Source organism: Bos grunniens, chromosome 6, assembly GCF_055505025.1.
Source record: "Bos grunniens cultivar Pamir isolate PY7600 chromosome 6, Bosgru_T2T1.0, whole genome shotgun sequence".
Taxonomy (NCBI): Eukaryota; Metazoa; Chordata; class Mammalia; order Artiodactyla; family Bovidae; genus Bos; species Bos grunniens.
In genome coordinates this window covers 50177636-50192800 of record NC_141170.1, presented here as the reverse complement: position 1 = coordinate 50192800, position 15165 = coordinate 50177636, and positions in this window count along the sequence as shown.

Below are 15165 nucleotides of genomic sequence, written 5' to 3'. Positions count from 1 at the left end.
TCCAGAAAGGAAATGATTCTCACAGGGTTTTAACACATTCATCAAAACGGTCCCCAGATCAAGGGAAAGAACCCAGTTTCCACACTCTAAACCGCAGAAGCTCTTTCTAATGTGAAGTACAAAGTCAACCACTGTCTTAGCTCAGGGTACTATAACAAAACAGCATAGACTGGTGGTTTAAACAACATTTATTTCTCACAGTTCTGGAGGCTGAGAAGTCTGAGATCAGGGTGCCAGTCCAGCAAGATTCTGGTGAGAACCCTCTTCCTGACTTGCAGACGGCTGCCTACTTTCTGTATCCCCTCATGGCAGGGAGAGGGGAAGCTCCAGTCTCTCTTTCTCTACTTACAAGGGCACTAATCCAATCATGAGGCCTGCACCCTCACGATCTCATTCAAACCTCATTACCTTCCAAAGGCTCCACCTCCTAATACCATCACACTGGAGGTTAGGACTTCAACATATTAATGGGGGGAGGGGCACAAATATTCGGTCTATAACCATCACCAAGATGCTGCCAATATTCAGAGGACTCCTGGCTGGTGCAGCATTTAAATGTCATGCTATTACAAATGCCTTCTGGCTTTTCAGAGGTTGCTGTGGCAATTTTGATAGTTGAGATTCCTGACTCTCAGTTTCCATCTGGCATCCCCAAACCAACGTGCATCTATTATCATGAAGTGGGTAGGTTTCCTCTGCATTTTCTTTCCATTCCAAGTTGGGGCCTGTTTTCTAAAATGGATATGCTGCCCTTGGCTGCTGATCATGGTGACCTTCTAAAGGGGCGTAGCCAAAAGAATAAGCCTTGTTCATAAGAAAGACCCCTACTGAGAAAGCTTAACTTAAACCACATTCCACAAATCACAGCACCCCAGGAGAACTTTCCATTCTAAGAAGATGATTGCACTTTTGTCTTTAAAGTAGAGCTCAAGCTCCTCTAAATTCTGTCAGGGATTCTCCATGGGATAATGAGATTTAGGACTAGGATGAATACCAGAGTATGTATCCCCCAAATTTCAAAGAATTACTATTCTTCAAACCCTGTTTTTCATTTTGTTAGAAGATGAAGTTAAAGGGACAGCAAATTACTCATTGGCTTGTCTGTTAATTAAAACAATATGGAGCAAGAATTCCATCTGTGGTCAGCTTGAACAAAGCATTCTCTACCCGGTGGTATACCCTTAAATTGCAGAGTGTGATTTCCATCTGGTCCCAGCCCAAAAGTAAAATAAAACAGAACTAGACAAAGGTTCTCATCTTCTCTATTAGAATCCACTCGCTATTGCAATAAGTAACTTAGTAATTTAACATTCGTCAATTTTCTTTCTTGCTTATGCAAAGTTCAACTGGCTATAAGGCAAGCAGTCTAGTGGGGTCACCAACTTCGAGCAGAGCCTTGGGACTCTGCTCCATGCACACCTCTACCCACCTCCCTCCTAACCACCTCCCACCATACCCCAGCAGTGGATTCCTGCAGTAAACCCCAACAGAGTACCACAAGAGTGTACCCAGGAATCTACCCTAGCAGAGGACCCCAGCAATGTACCTCAGTAGAGGACTCCTGCAGTGAACCTCATCAGTGTTCCCCAGCAGTACCCATAGGAAATCTCCCATCATGTAGAATCTCCTACTCATCTTGGGTCCCAGGGAATGTTGCTATGAACACTCCTATATCCCCCAAAGCCAGAAACCTGCTGTGCATGGACAGTCCTAGTGACCATGCTGAGACACCCCAGGGTGCTTCACTCCTCCCACAAACCCTTACTGACCACTGTCATGTAGCAGGCCACGTGCCCAGCCCTGGGGAGATAGTGGTGAATAGGTGGAGCTTGTCTCTCCCTCCTCTTATGGAACCTGAAGCCTGGTGAGGGAGGTAGTCAACAGTAATCACTAAATAAAGTTTAGAATCACGGTGGAGGTGGTTTAGTCGCCAAGTTGTGTCCAATTATTTTGCAACCCCATGGACTGTATGTAGCCCACCAGTCTCCTCTGTCCATGGGATTCTCCAGACAAGAATACTGGAGTGGGTTGCCATTTCCTTCTCCAGGGGATCGACCCAACCCAGAGATCGAAACTGCATCTCTTGCATTGCAGGTGAATCCTTTACCACTGAGCCAGCGGAGATTCCCAACAGAGTCATATGCAAAGTGAAGGACATGCACAAGAGCCTGTAGGAGGGAGATGGCACCTCACCTGGGCAGGTTTGCTGCAGAAGTGGCATTTGGTGTGCAGATGCTAAGACAAGAGGTATAAGGAGGAGATGGGACTGCCTTATAAAACCCTCAGAGAGGAAGAAACTCAACATCTGCAAAGACCTGAGAGGTCTGTGTGACTAAGGCACAGGAAGCTGGGAGGACAGGACCCCAGTGAAGCCTGACAATTTCAATGACTTGTCCCAAGGTCAAACATCCAGGACATTTGGGGACCAGATGGATCCTGAGCTGGATTATGCAGAACATTGTAGCTTTAAGTTGTTCATTTCATGAACGAGGACATTTACTGAACACCTACTGTGTACCATGCTCTGTTTTAGGCATTGACACAGAGAAGAAAACAGAATCTCTTCTCTCAAAGAGTCTGATCTTTGTCCAGAACACTGGAAGCCCTGTGCAAGAATTTTAGGCAGGAGATAACACAATCAGACTCACAGTATTGAGAGACTGGGCTACTTGCAGCACGCTGAAGGGCACAGAGGCCATTTAGGAGGCATCTTGGTGGTCAGGGTGAGAACCAATGGTGGCTGGGCCCGGAGAGTGACAGAGGACCTAGAAAGAGTGCACACATTACAGAGACATTTAGAAGGAAATGGTTACAGCACTTGGTGACTCATTCAATGTCAGGGTGAAGGTGATCACAGTTAACTTCCAGGTCCCTGAAGATAAGCAGTGCCTTCAGAATCACCTCAGAATGAAGAGTTAGTGTGCAATGCAGTGTAAATATTTGGATTCCTAAAATCAAGGACCCTGCTGTGGGACACCGTAGTTAACCAGAACTTGCCCTTTACTCTACTATGTTTAATCTGGGATAAATAAAAGGTGCATGTGAGGAGGCACTGTTATTTTTACTGGCAGAAGTTGATTGTCTAGGTCTACCCTCTAATTTTGTCAGTTACTGAGATTAAAACAATTGTTCAGAATGTCCTTAATCATCATGAGGATATTATTAGCTTCCTAGGGCTGCCACAGCAAATGACCACAAACATGGCAGCATAAAACAACAGAAACGTGTTTGCTAACAGTTACAGAAGCCAGAAGTATGAAAGTAAGCTGTTAGCAGGGTTGGCTGGTCCTTTCTGGAGGCTCTGAGAGGGAATCCACCCCACCTGCCCCCTTTTAGTTTCCAGTCATTAGCGGCAATCCTTGGCCTTCCCTGACTTGCAGACAGACCACTTCAGCCTCAACCTCAGTCATCATTGGCTTTCCCCTTTATAAGGTCTCTTATTCCTTGGTGGCTCAGATGGTAAAGAATCTGCTCATAATGCAGGAGATCCGGGTTCGATCTCTGGGTGGGGAAGATCCCCTGGACAAGGGAATGGCAACCCACTCCAGTGTTTTTGCCTGGAGAATCCCATGGACAGAGGAGCCTCATCCATGGGGTCACAAAGAGTCAGACATGACTAACACTTTCTCTTTCTTCTTTCATAAGGACCAGCCATTGGATTTAGGATCCATCCCACTTCCAGGATGATCCCATCTCATGATCCCTAACTTAAGTATATCTGTTAAGATGCTATTTCCAAATTAGTTTCATTCAGAGTGTTAGGGCTTGAACACAAGTTTGGGGAGATACCCTTCAAGCCATTATGAAACCATGCACCTCAAATTGGGACTTAAACCCACACGGCTAGAACTTGAACCCAGCCTAAACCCAGATTGGGACTTGAACTCATACAGACAGGACAGGACCTAGCCAAAACCCAGATTTTTCTTAACTGAGATCACACACATGGTTTCAGAACTTAATGAAGCTCGGGTTCTTAATGTCTCATCACAGAAAGAATTCGGTGAGAGAAAAAGTGCTTGGTAAGAAATGGGCTTAGAGAAAAAGACACTCCACAGACAAAATGTGGGCCTTTCAAAGATGGTGAGAGTGGCCTTGAAATATTGTATGGTTAGTTTTTATGGGCTGGGTAATTTCATAGGCTAATGAGTGGTAACTGTTTCAGGGAAGAAGTGAGGACTTCTGGGAACTGGGCCACTGCCCAGAGACTGAGCTTTGATGGTTGACCTCAGAACTGTCATGGTGCCGCTGGGCGTGTCACCCAGCTTTGCTGTTGTTGTTGTTCAGTGGCCAAGTCGTGTCCAATTCTTTGTGACCCCATGGACTGCAGCATGCCAGGCTTCCCTGTCCATCACCATCTCCCAGAGTTTGCTCAAACTCATGTCCATCGTGTTGATGAAGCCATCCAGCCATCTCATCCTCTGTCAGCCCCTTCTCCTTCTGCTATCAATCTTTCCCAGCATAGGGGTGTTTTCCAATGAGTCAGCTCTTTGCATCAGGCAGCCAAAGTATTGGAGCTTCAGGCTTGTCACTTAGCTTGCTGATATATTAAGATGAACATATACTGAGCCTCAAGGTCTCAAGTGGAAGTTGACTTGTCCACCACCTTGGACCAATTTGGTTCTAATCAGTTTATGTGGTGTCTTCAGGTTATGTCATTCTTTTAAAGTTTTTACCCTGCCCCTTTCCCTCCTGTTTCAATTACAAGAAGATAACCTCGTATATTAGGACATATGACTGCAGGAAATAGATTTGAAGAGAGACATTTCTGAGTTTCAAGGATGTGAAATGTGATAGAAATGCACCAGCTTTCTCTATGTTGCTAAACATTAATTACCATAGTCTTTTTTTTTTTTCTTTCTGAAATGCCTTTAGAGGAAAGAGGAGGCTTCCATAGTTCCATCTCACAGTTTATATATAAACAGACAGAACAAAGGATTTGTTTCATTGTGCATGGCCTTGGAGATTTATACAAATTCTTTCAAGCTAAGACTAATTGTGTAGTTTAAAGGTTGATAATTTATGTGCCAAAGAGTCAGAAAGTAACCAGAGATTAAAGAACAGCTGTGGATGAATTAATTGTATCCCCAGTCACATGACTGAGAGCTGGAAATGTACCATGAGGAAAAGCAAACAAATGAATTGAAAATGTGAGCCATGTGCATCAGACTTAGGCTGATCATTTCCAGTCTATTCCCCACTGCAAAGAATAATAATAATAACAGCTTACAACTGCACATTTACTTTATGCTCGCCAACTACTGCTCAAAGCACTCTACACAAATGATCTAATGTGATCCTCACAACGCTATGACAATTACTGCCCTTATTTTGCAGAAGAGAACACTGAAGCAATAAGAAGCTAAGTACTTGCTCAAGGTCACAAAGCCAATAAGAAGTAGAGAGACCAGGATTTGAACTCAGGTAGACATCAAAGCACCTACTTCAAATCAGTACACAAATTTTTAAAGTCTTCTTTATTTCAAAGCTATATAATAACCACTATTACATATTTATTTATTTTTCTGCATAAGGCAAAAATGCTGGGTACCACATCCTGCCAGTCTCTACCAAACTCCCAAACTTCTAATTATCCTCCATCTTCCTACTTTCCAAAATGATAATTTAATTGTACCAAATGTCTCTCTACAGAGAATATTAAGTGTAAAATTGTTTCTTAGGGCAAGCAGCCTCTATTTGCCTATCTAACCAGTATATAAAGGACTCCACTGGGCAAGGTCACATAAAAGACACACTCCGAGATTAAAAACAAGAAAATGCAGATTGTAGACTTTATTAAAAAAAAAAAAAAAAAGATGGAACCTGTCAATTAGTCTAATCTAAACAAGCCATGGCACCCCACTCCAGTACTCTTGCCTGGAAAACCCCATGGACGGAGGTGCCTGGTAGGCTGCAGTCCATGGGGTCTCGAAGAGTCGGACACGACTGAGCAACTTCACTTTCACTTTTCACTTTCGTGCTCTGGAGAAGGAAATGGCAACCCACTCCAGTGTTCTTGCCTGGAGAATCCCAGGGATGGCGGAGCCTGGTGGGCTGCCGTCTATGGGGTCACACAGAGTCGGACACGACTGAAATGACTTAGCAGCAGCAGCAGCAAACAAGCCATAGTGTCCGAGAATGCACAGCAGATAATAACGCTATTTTTAAAAACACAAGAATATGATAGCAGAACTATTACTTCTGGGGAAGTGGTGGTGGCGACAAGCATGAGGCACACGGAGGGGCTTCTGGGTGACCCCTCGGGTTCTGTCTCACCCTGGGTGGTGGTTACAAGGAGTTCAGTATGCTCACCATATCCCGCTAAACCATTCATTGGCTTTATGCGGTGTTCCCTGTGTTTTATTTTACCTTAAACAGATTTTTTTTTTTAATTTAAGCATGTTATTTACAAATACAGAGGTGGCCAGGAGAGATGGCTAGAGCAAGTGAGGCTCCTTCCTTCTAAGGGGTTGTCTGGCTTAAGGGTGATGAACACCTATATTTCATTGTAAACCTTTTGATGCTGAGTCTTTTTATTAAAAAAAAAACCAATTTGGGGACTTCCCTGGTGGTCCAGTGGGACTCCGAGCTCCCAATGCAGGGGCCCAAGTTCAATCCCTGGTCAGGGAACTAGATCCACAAGCCACAACTAAAAAGGTTAGTTTTTGTGTGCCATAACTAAAAGATCCCACGTGCTTAAAGAAATAAATATTTTTAAAAATAAAAATAAATCAATTTTTAAAATAATATGAGGAAACAATGGAAATAGTGACAGACTTTATTTGGGGGGCTCCAAAATCACTGCAGATGGTGACTGCAGCCATGAAATTAAAAGATGCTTGCTCCTTGGAAGAAAGCTATGACCAATTTAGACAGCAAATTAAAAAGCAGAGACATTCCTTTGCCAACAAAGGTCCATCTAGTCAAAGCTATAGTTTTTCCAGTAGCCATGTATGGATGTGAGAGTTGGACTATAAAGAAAGCTGAGCATCAAAGAATTGATGCTTTTGAACTGTGGTGTTGGATAAGACTCTTGAGAGTCCCTTGGACTTCAAGGAGATCCAACCAGTCCATCCTAAAGGAAATCAGTCCTGAATATTCATTAGAAGGACTGATGCTGAAGCTGAAACTCAAATACTTTGGCTACCTGACGCGAAGAACTGACTCATTGGAAAAGACACTGATGCTGGGAAAGATTGAAGGCGAGAGGAGAAGGGGACAACAGAGGATGATATGGTTGGATAGCATCACTGACTTGATGGACATGAGTTTGAGTTAGCTCCAGGAGTTGGCAATAGACAGGGAGGCTTGGTGTGCTGCATTCCATGGGGTTGCAGAGTCGGATACGACTGAGTGACTAAACTGAACAGAGCACTGGGCCCAGTGCCCAGCTTGCAGGAGGCACTCAGTAAGTGGTGGGAATTCTATTCCTTCTCCCCCACCAAACCATGGGATGGAGAAATGTATCCATGGATCCCCAGCACATGTATCCTCTGGCACATGGTATGCACTCAGTAAACATCTACTTATTAAACAAATAAGTGAATATGCTGCTGCTGCTGCTGCTAAGTCGCTTCAGTGGTGTCCGACTCTGTGCAACCCCATAGATGGCAGCCAACCAGGCTCTCCTGTCCCTGGGATTCTCCAGGCAAGAACACTGGAGCGGGTTGCCATTTCCTTCTCCAATGCATGAAAGTGAAAAGTGAAAGTGAAGTCGCTTAGTCGTGTCCGACTCTTAGTGACCCCATGGACTGCAGCCTACCAGGCTCCTCCATCCATGGGATTTTCCAGGCAAGAGTACTGGAGTGGGGTGAATATCAGATCAGATCAGATCAGTTGCTCAGTCGTGTCCGACTCTTTTAGACCCCATGAATCGCAGCACGCCAGGCCTCCCTGTCCATCACCAACTCCTGGAGTTCATTGAGACTCACGTCCATCGAGAAGTGAATATAGGAGTCTCTATATAATTCAGAATCTTTTCAACAGAAGATGCCTGGTAAATCTTTGCTAATTCTAGCTCTGAGTCAGCTCAAAATGCTACATCATACTAAGGCCTTTGTAATTAGTGTGGGGGAGGTACTGAAGTATGGTTCAATTAAAACATTTCAGAACACAGCCTTTCTGCCTCCAGAAATAGTTGAATAAAAAAAAAATATTAAATTCTAAATGGCAAAAGTAACAGGTAATGTACCACATGGGAGAGGGGGTGTACTTCAGAGTGTGCCGAGGGCATTATGGAACATCCTGCTTTTTGAGTAATACAGCATTAAAGGAATGAAGCAAAGAAAGCAAAAGACAAGTAGCCTTAAAGAGGGAAAACTGTTTTGAACACAAATCACCTTACAGGGACTTCTTTTTCAAGGCAGTGGCAATTCCTCACTCTCTTTTCCTTGGGCAAGCTTATGGAATGTTCGAAATGATCAACTGTGAGAAGAATGAGGAAGAGCTTTCCACAGTGAGGGTTTAACGGGCTGAAGGAGCTAGAGGAAGCCCAGTGTGGCTGGAGAGATGATGTGAAAAGGCTAGGTCAATGAGATGCCTCTGGAGGGTGATAACCCAGAAGAACCACGGGCTGATGACTTACCATGGCACCTCCGACCCCGAATGTGATGCTCAGAAACAGAACCTATCCAAAATGAATCACCCACATTTATTTACTCATGAGAAAACCTCAGATGAACCCAGATGGAGGAGTGTTGTGTAAATGACAGGTCTGTACCCTTCAAAAGAGTCTAATGTTACAAAAGACAAAGTAAATATTTGCTGGGGGCCAGATCCTGGAAGAAAAAAGAATGCTATAAAGCATATTTTGGGCGCAACTTGTGAATTTTGACTATGGACTATAAATTAAATAATAGTATTGAATCAATGTCAAATTTCCCAATTTGATCATTGTACTGTAGTTACTGTGTTAAGAGGTTGCTCTTGTTCTTGGAGGATACAGGCTGAAATGTTTAGAAGTGAAGGGCCATGATGTCTCCAGTGTACTCTCCAGTGTATCTGCAAAAATAATAATGCGAATAATAATAGTAATAATAATAAGACATACATATTTAAAGAGAGAAAGCAAATACGGCAAAATATTGCAATCAGTAAATCCAGGGAAAGGGTATATAGGTGCTTATTACTCTATTCTTGCAACTTTTCTGTAGGTTTGCAATTTTTCAAAATAAAAAGGTAAAAGTAATCCCTCAGGCTTCTGTACCATGAATGGCCTTTCTGGGTGGCATTATTGGTAAAGAACTCTCCTGCCGATGCAAGAGGTGCAAGTGACGTGCATTCTATCCCTCGGTTGGGAAGATCCCCTGGAGAAAGGAATGGCTACCCACTCCAGTATTCTTGTCTGGAGAGGAGCCTGGCAAACTTCAGTCCATAGCGTCGCAAAGAGCTGGACACAACTGAAGCAACCTAGCAGGCAGGCACCATGAACGGATTGTACGTGTGCATGCTCAGTCATATCTGACTCTTTGCAACCCCATGGACTGTAGCCCACCAGCCTCTCTCTCCATGGAATTTTCCAGGCAAGAATACTGGAGTGGTTTGCCATTTCCTACTCCAGGGGAATCTTCCCAACCCAGGAATAGAACCCACATCTCTTGGCTCTCCTGTATTGGCAGGTGAATTCTTTACCACTGCGCCACCTGGGAAGCCCATGAGTGAATGGATTGGAGGAAGCAGTAAAGAAGGTTGGTCCAGACAAGACATAAAGTAGGCTGGACTAGGCTTTTGGCAACAGACATGGAGAGATGCCTATGTGATTGTCATATGTCTTGTAGGTGAAGGAATGACATTTACACTTGTGACTGTGACAAGCTAAATGTCAGCTCCTTTCTACCTGCTGTATTAGCAAAATATTACCTTTCAACACGTTATAATAATCACTAAAATCACCATATGCATAAATGTATATGTGCTATCGGAGAAGGCAATTATTACAAACTATATATGAATAACTTGTTTCTACTTAGGTAACAAATGCTTATGGGTGAACTGTCACCACAGGCCAGAGTCTGTGATCCAGTAGGTGTGGGGTGAGACCCAGGAAATTATATTGAAAGCTTCTAGATGGTTCTGATGTAGTCAGGTTAGGGAACAATGGCTCCGGAAACCCAAATCCATTCTAGTCTGGGTTTGGATTCTAGCCTTTTACCCTGTCGCCTCTCGGTGTTTCGCAAGAAGCCACCCTCAGCCTAAGTGGATTTATTAATCACTGTGGCAGGGATTATCTGACAGACAGACTAGATGATTCAAGAGACCCTGACGTCAAAGCAGGAGGAGATACTCTCACTCTCATTAAGGACTTTAGCTCAACCGTAGCTTCTTAAATTCTCTCTCCAAGTCCTACCCTTCAACTTTTCAATTTACAAATTTTATCTCAAGAATAGTAGAATAAGAATACATTTTGTGGCACTGACAATTTAAGTCATGTGACTTTAGCAACAGTTACAAAACAACCCCAATCAAGGAAAAACATTTCAGCAAGAAGGCGAGTTTCACAAGTGGACCAGATGGAAAGTCTATATGCTGGTGGAAAGGAAACAACAGAAAACCACACACTATCAGTTTTCAAGCCTCTCTCTTGGCTCTCAGACACTTGAAAGAATTTCAGACACCAGATGAGGATAGACATCAAGTCTACTATGCTATAATGATGACTCCTTAGATGATGGCTCTAGCGTCTACATACATTAAACCAACAGGAAACTAAGAAATCTCTAAGTATTCATAAACCAGACTAGTTCTGAAGTTCCGTGTTCATTCCTGTCCAAGATTTAGAGTCCCTCTAATTTCCCCAAGTGCTTCCCTGGACTAATGCAACATTTGCACGTAGACAGCTAAATCTTCCAAGCCTACAGGTATAAATCCTTCCTGCACTAAGGGGGAAAGTTGTAAGTTTAAATTAAAAATGCTGTTTGCATAAAGATATATGTACAAAGATACTTATTGCAAGGTTGCTTATCACAGCAAAAAAGGACCTAAATGTTTTTAAATAAGTTATGGTATGTCCATATTATGGAACTGTATGCAGTACCTTTTTTTTTTTTTTTTTTAATGAAGTAGCTCAGGTACATAAAGATCTCCAAGGCTATTAAGCTGGGGGAGAGGGAAGCAAGTTGCAGAATAATATTTTAAAACATTTACATTTTCTTTTTCTTTTTTTGGACTCACCTCGTGGCATGCATGATCTTAGTTCCCTGCTGCTGCTAAGTCACTTCAGTCATGTCCAACTCTGTGCGACCCCATAGACGGCAGCCCACCAGGCTCCCCCGTCCCTGGGATTCTCCAGGCAAGAACACTGGAGTTGGTGACCAGGGATAAAACCCCCCACACCCCCTAGAGTGGAAACAAGGAGTCTTAACCACTGGACCACCAGGGAAGTCCCACATTTATGTTTAAAAATCAAAACTAAATACATATGTACATGTTAATATTATCTCTGGCACACAGATGTGTGTTAATGCAAGAAAAGGTCTAGAAGAGTCTTCTACAACTTTCATTAGTAGTTATCTCTGGAGAAAGAAATAGAGTTGGGAGAAAGGAGAAACTTTCATTTTTACTCTATTTAACCAGGTCTTGTTGAATTTTTAACTATAATCATGATTCGTATGTCACTTCTATAATTTTCTAATTATTTATATGTAACTTAAATGTACAATAAAAAAATGGCAGCTGGTTTACTGGGCCAACCTTCAGCGGGTGGACAGGGACCAAGAAGCCCTCACCCCAGGCCCCCCGTTCACTATCCCTCTGGGCCCAGGAGTGAACAGTATCTGGGAGTCTGGGACACAGCAAGCTGACTGCCCCTCGCTGAGCCCCACGGCCACAAAGGCCTGCAGCCGGCAAGCCCCTCTGTCCTGCAGGGGCAGAAACAGCCCCTGTGGGGACAGCACTGATTCATTAGACACCAGCATCAGCTTCCCACTCCCGGGGACCAAACTGCTCCCAGAGATACTTACAGAAGTTTGCACAAAATGCAAGGGTGACAGCTTGATGATCTCGGGTCTCTCTGCTCTCTTTTTTGTTGACTTGCCTCAAACAACATTCACCTATGCTGAGACTCCCACCTGCCCGAAGGGAAAAGAAGATATCAAACGTTAACTTTAGAACTGGCCATGGTAGAGGCCCAATATGAGGTGGTGTCTTTCCAGAGGAGATGATACTTTAAAAGGATCAAAGAATTAAGCTAGATGGTTTTAGCATTATCTCATTTCTTTCATTAGATTAATCCAGGCAGGGCTTCCCTGGTGATCCTGTGGTTGGGAGGCCCCTTGAAATGCAGGGGAAACCAGTTCAATCCCTGGTCTAGGGAAGATCCCCTGTGTCACAGAGCAACTGAGCCTATGGGGCACAGCTACCGAGCCCGAGCTCTAGAGCCTGCAGGTCCCGACTGCTGAAGCCCAGGAGCCCTAGAGCCCGTGATCCGAAATAAAAGAAGCCACTACAATGAGAAGCTCTGCAATGAGAAAGCCAAGCACCCCAACAAAGAGTACATCCCACTTGCCGAAGCTAAAGAAAACCTGCACACAGCAACGAAGACTCAGAACAGTCAAACATAAATAAATTAAATTATATATATATACATCAGATCAGATCAGTCACTCAGTCATGTCCGACTCTTTGCGACCCCATGAATTGCAGCACGCCAGGCCTCCCTGTCCATCACCAACTCCCGCAGTTCACTCAGACTCACGTCCATCGAGTCAGTGATGCCATCCAGCCATCTCATCCTCTGTCGTCCCCTTCTCCTCCTGCCCTCCCAGCATCAGAGTCTTTTCCAATGAGTCAACTCTTCGCATGAGGTGGCCAAAGTACTGGAGTTTCAGCTTTAGCATCATTCCTTCCAAAGAAATCCCAGGGCTGATGTCCTTCAGAATGGACCAGTTGGATCTCCTTGCAGTCCAAGGGACTTGCAAGAGTCTTCTCCAACACCACAGTTCAAAAGCATCAATTCTTCAGCACTCAGCCTTCTTCACAGTCCAACTCTCACATCCATACATGACAACAGGAAAAACCATAGCCTTGACTAGACGAACCTTTGTTGGCAAAGTAATGTCTCTGCTTTTGAATATGCTATCTAGGTTGGTCATAACTTTCCTTCCAAGGAGTAAGCGTCTTTTAATTTCATGGCTGCAGTCACCATCTGCAGTGATTTTGGAGCCCAGAAAAATAAAGTCTGACACTGTTTCCACTGTTTTCCCATCTATTTCCCATGAAGTGGTGGGACCGGATGCCATGATCTTTGTTTTCTGAATGTTGAGCTTTAAGCCAACTTTTTCACTCTCCACTTTCACTTTCATCAAGAGGCTTTTTGGTTCCTCTTCACTTTCTGCCATAAGGGTGGTGTCATCTGCATATCTGAGGTTATTGATATTTCTCCCGGCAATCTTGATTCCAGTTTGTGTATCTTCCAGTCCAGCGTTTCTCATGATGTACTCTTAAAATAAGAATAAATGATGTTGTCTGGATTAATCCAGACAACATCATTTATTCTTATTTTAAATATGTGCTTAAGTGGAAGATTTGATGGGTACCATTTTGTTCAGGCAGTTCTATTAATGAATTAATGACAAAATAACAGCAAATACTTTCCAAACACATTCCAACATTGAATGTACTGAATGCCCTGAACACAAGAGTAGGTATTGTGTTATATGCCTGACATACTTCACCTCATGTAATCCTCACAATGACATTGGATGTGAGTGTTATTTTCATTATCTGTTTGACAGACGAGGAAACTGAGACTGACGAATAATACAGAGCCGGTAAGCAGCAGAGCCCATATCCTGATTTGTGTTCATTGGATTTTAGAGCCTGCAGCTGTGTTATTAGAGGGAAAGGTCTAGCGTTTGCCTACAATGCAGGACACCCAGGTTCAATCCCTGGGTCGGGAAGATCCTCTGGAGCAGGAAATGGCAACCCACTCCAGTATTCTTGCCTGGAAAATCATTTTCACTTTTCTATTCCGCAGATAAACAGAAGTTCTAAACTACCTCATTATTTATACCTGGAATTCGAACCAGATAGCTCGAGTGGTACCAGAACAAAGTGCTCCAGAAAGATTCTCAGTGTACTCCGGAAGTCCCAGCTTCAGTTTTCTCATCTCTAAATGGGAATGGTGATACCAGACCCTGTCTCAGAGTGGTGAGACCCCAAGGAGGAAACTCATACAAAGAGCTTAGCTTAGTATCTGGCACATAGCAGTTGCTCAATAGATATGTAGTCAAAATAACTAATACTTGCAAAAGCATGCCAGGGATTATATCAGCTAGGCTAGCTTACCAGTACAGCCAGCAAACGGACAACTTCGTAGAAAGCACGGTGTGAGCCATGGGAAACTGAATGTGGAAGTCTTGATGGAAGGACTATTAAGTCCATGTTCTTGATGATTCTCTTTTGAACTGGAACATACCCTCTTTATACCAATGCGGGAGCAGAGGGGAGGGAAGGGAGACAGGAATGCAGGGACCTAGGCAGAACAAGCTGGCTGCTGTACCCTCCTCTCCATCCTCCCACCAACAGTCTTAGAGAAGACTCCCACCAATCTTAGTGAAATTGAGTTACAGTGAGTTCAACACTATTTGAAAGTTGTAAGACAGCTCTCACCACAAAACAAAACATTGTAACTATGCGAGGTGATGGATGTGTTAACTAACCTTACTGTGGTATTTATTTGCAGTACATACATATGTCAATCATTACATTGTATATCTTAAACATACACAAAGTTATGTGTTAATTGTATCTCAATAAAGCATAAAAAAAAAATAGTTCAATGCTTTCTCTAAAAGGGGAAAAGCCATGATGGTGCCCTATTAAAGGCTTAAAGATGTTTGGGTAAGGAAATAAAAGGAAGCCTTACCTTTTTAACATCAGATTGTTGGTTTTCAAACTGTGTTTCATGGAACCTTGCTTTGGGGGTTCCACAAATGTGTTAAGATTTCACTTATAAAATACAACTTGGTTAAATAATCAACAGATATACTCAAGGGTGTTATAAATCAAATTTAAACTCATTGGAAGACCCCAACTGAGATAAATTGGGAGGTTAGCTTATTTTTATGAAGACCTCAAAAGTTCTTCTACTACCTTCCTTTATTGTAAAGAATCTTGGATAATACAAGACAGTTGTTTACAAAACAACAGAAACAAAAGAGGAATTTG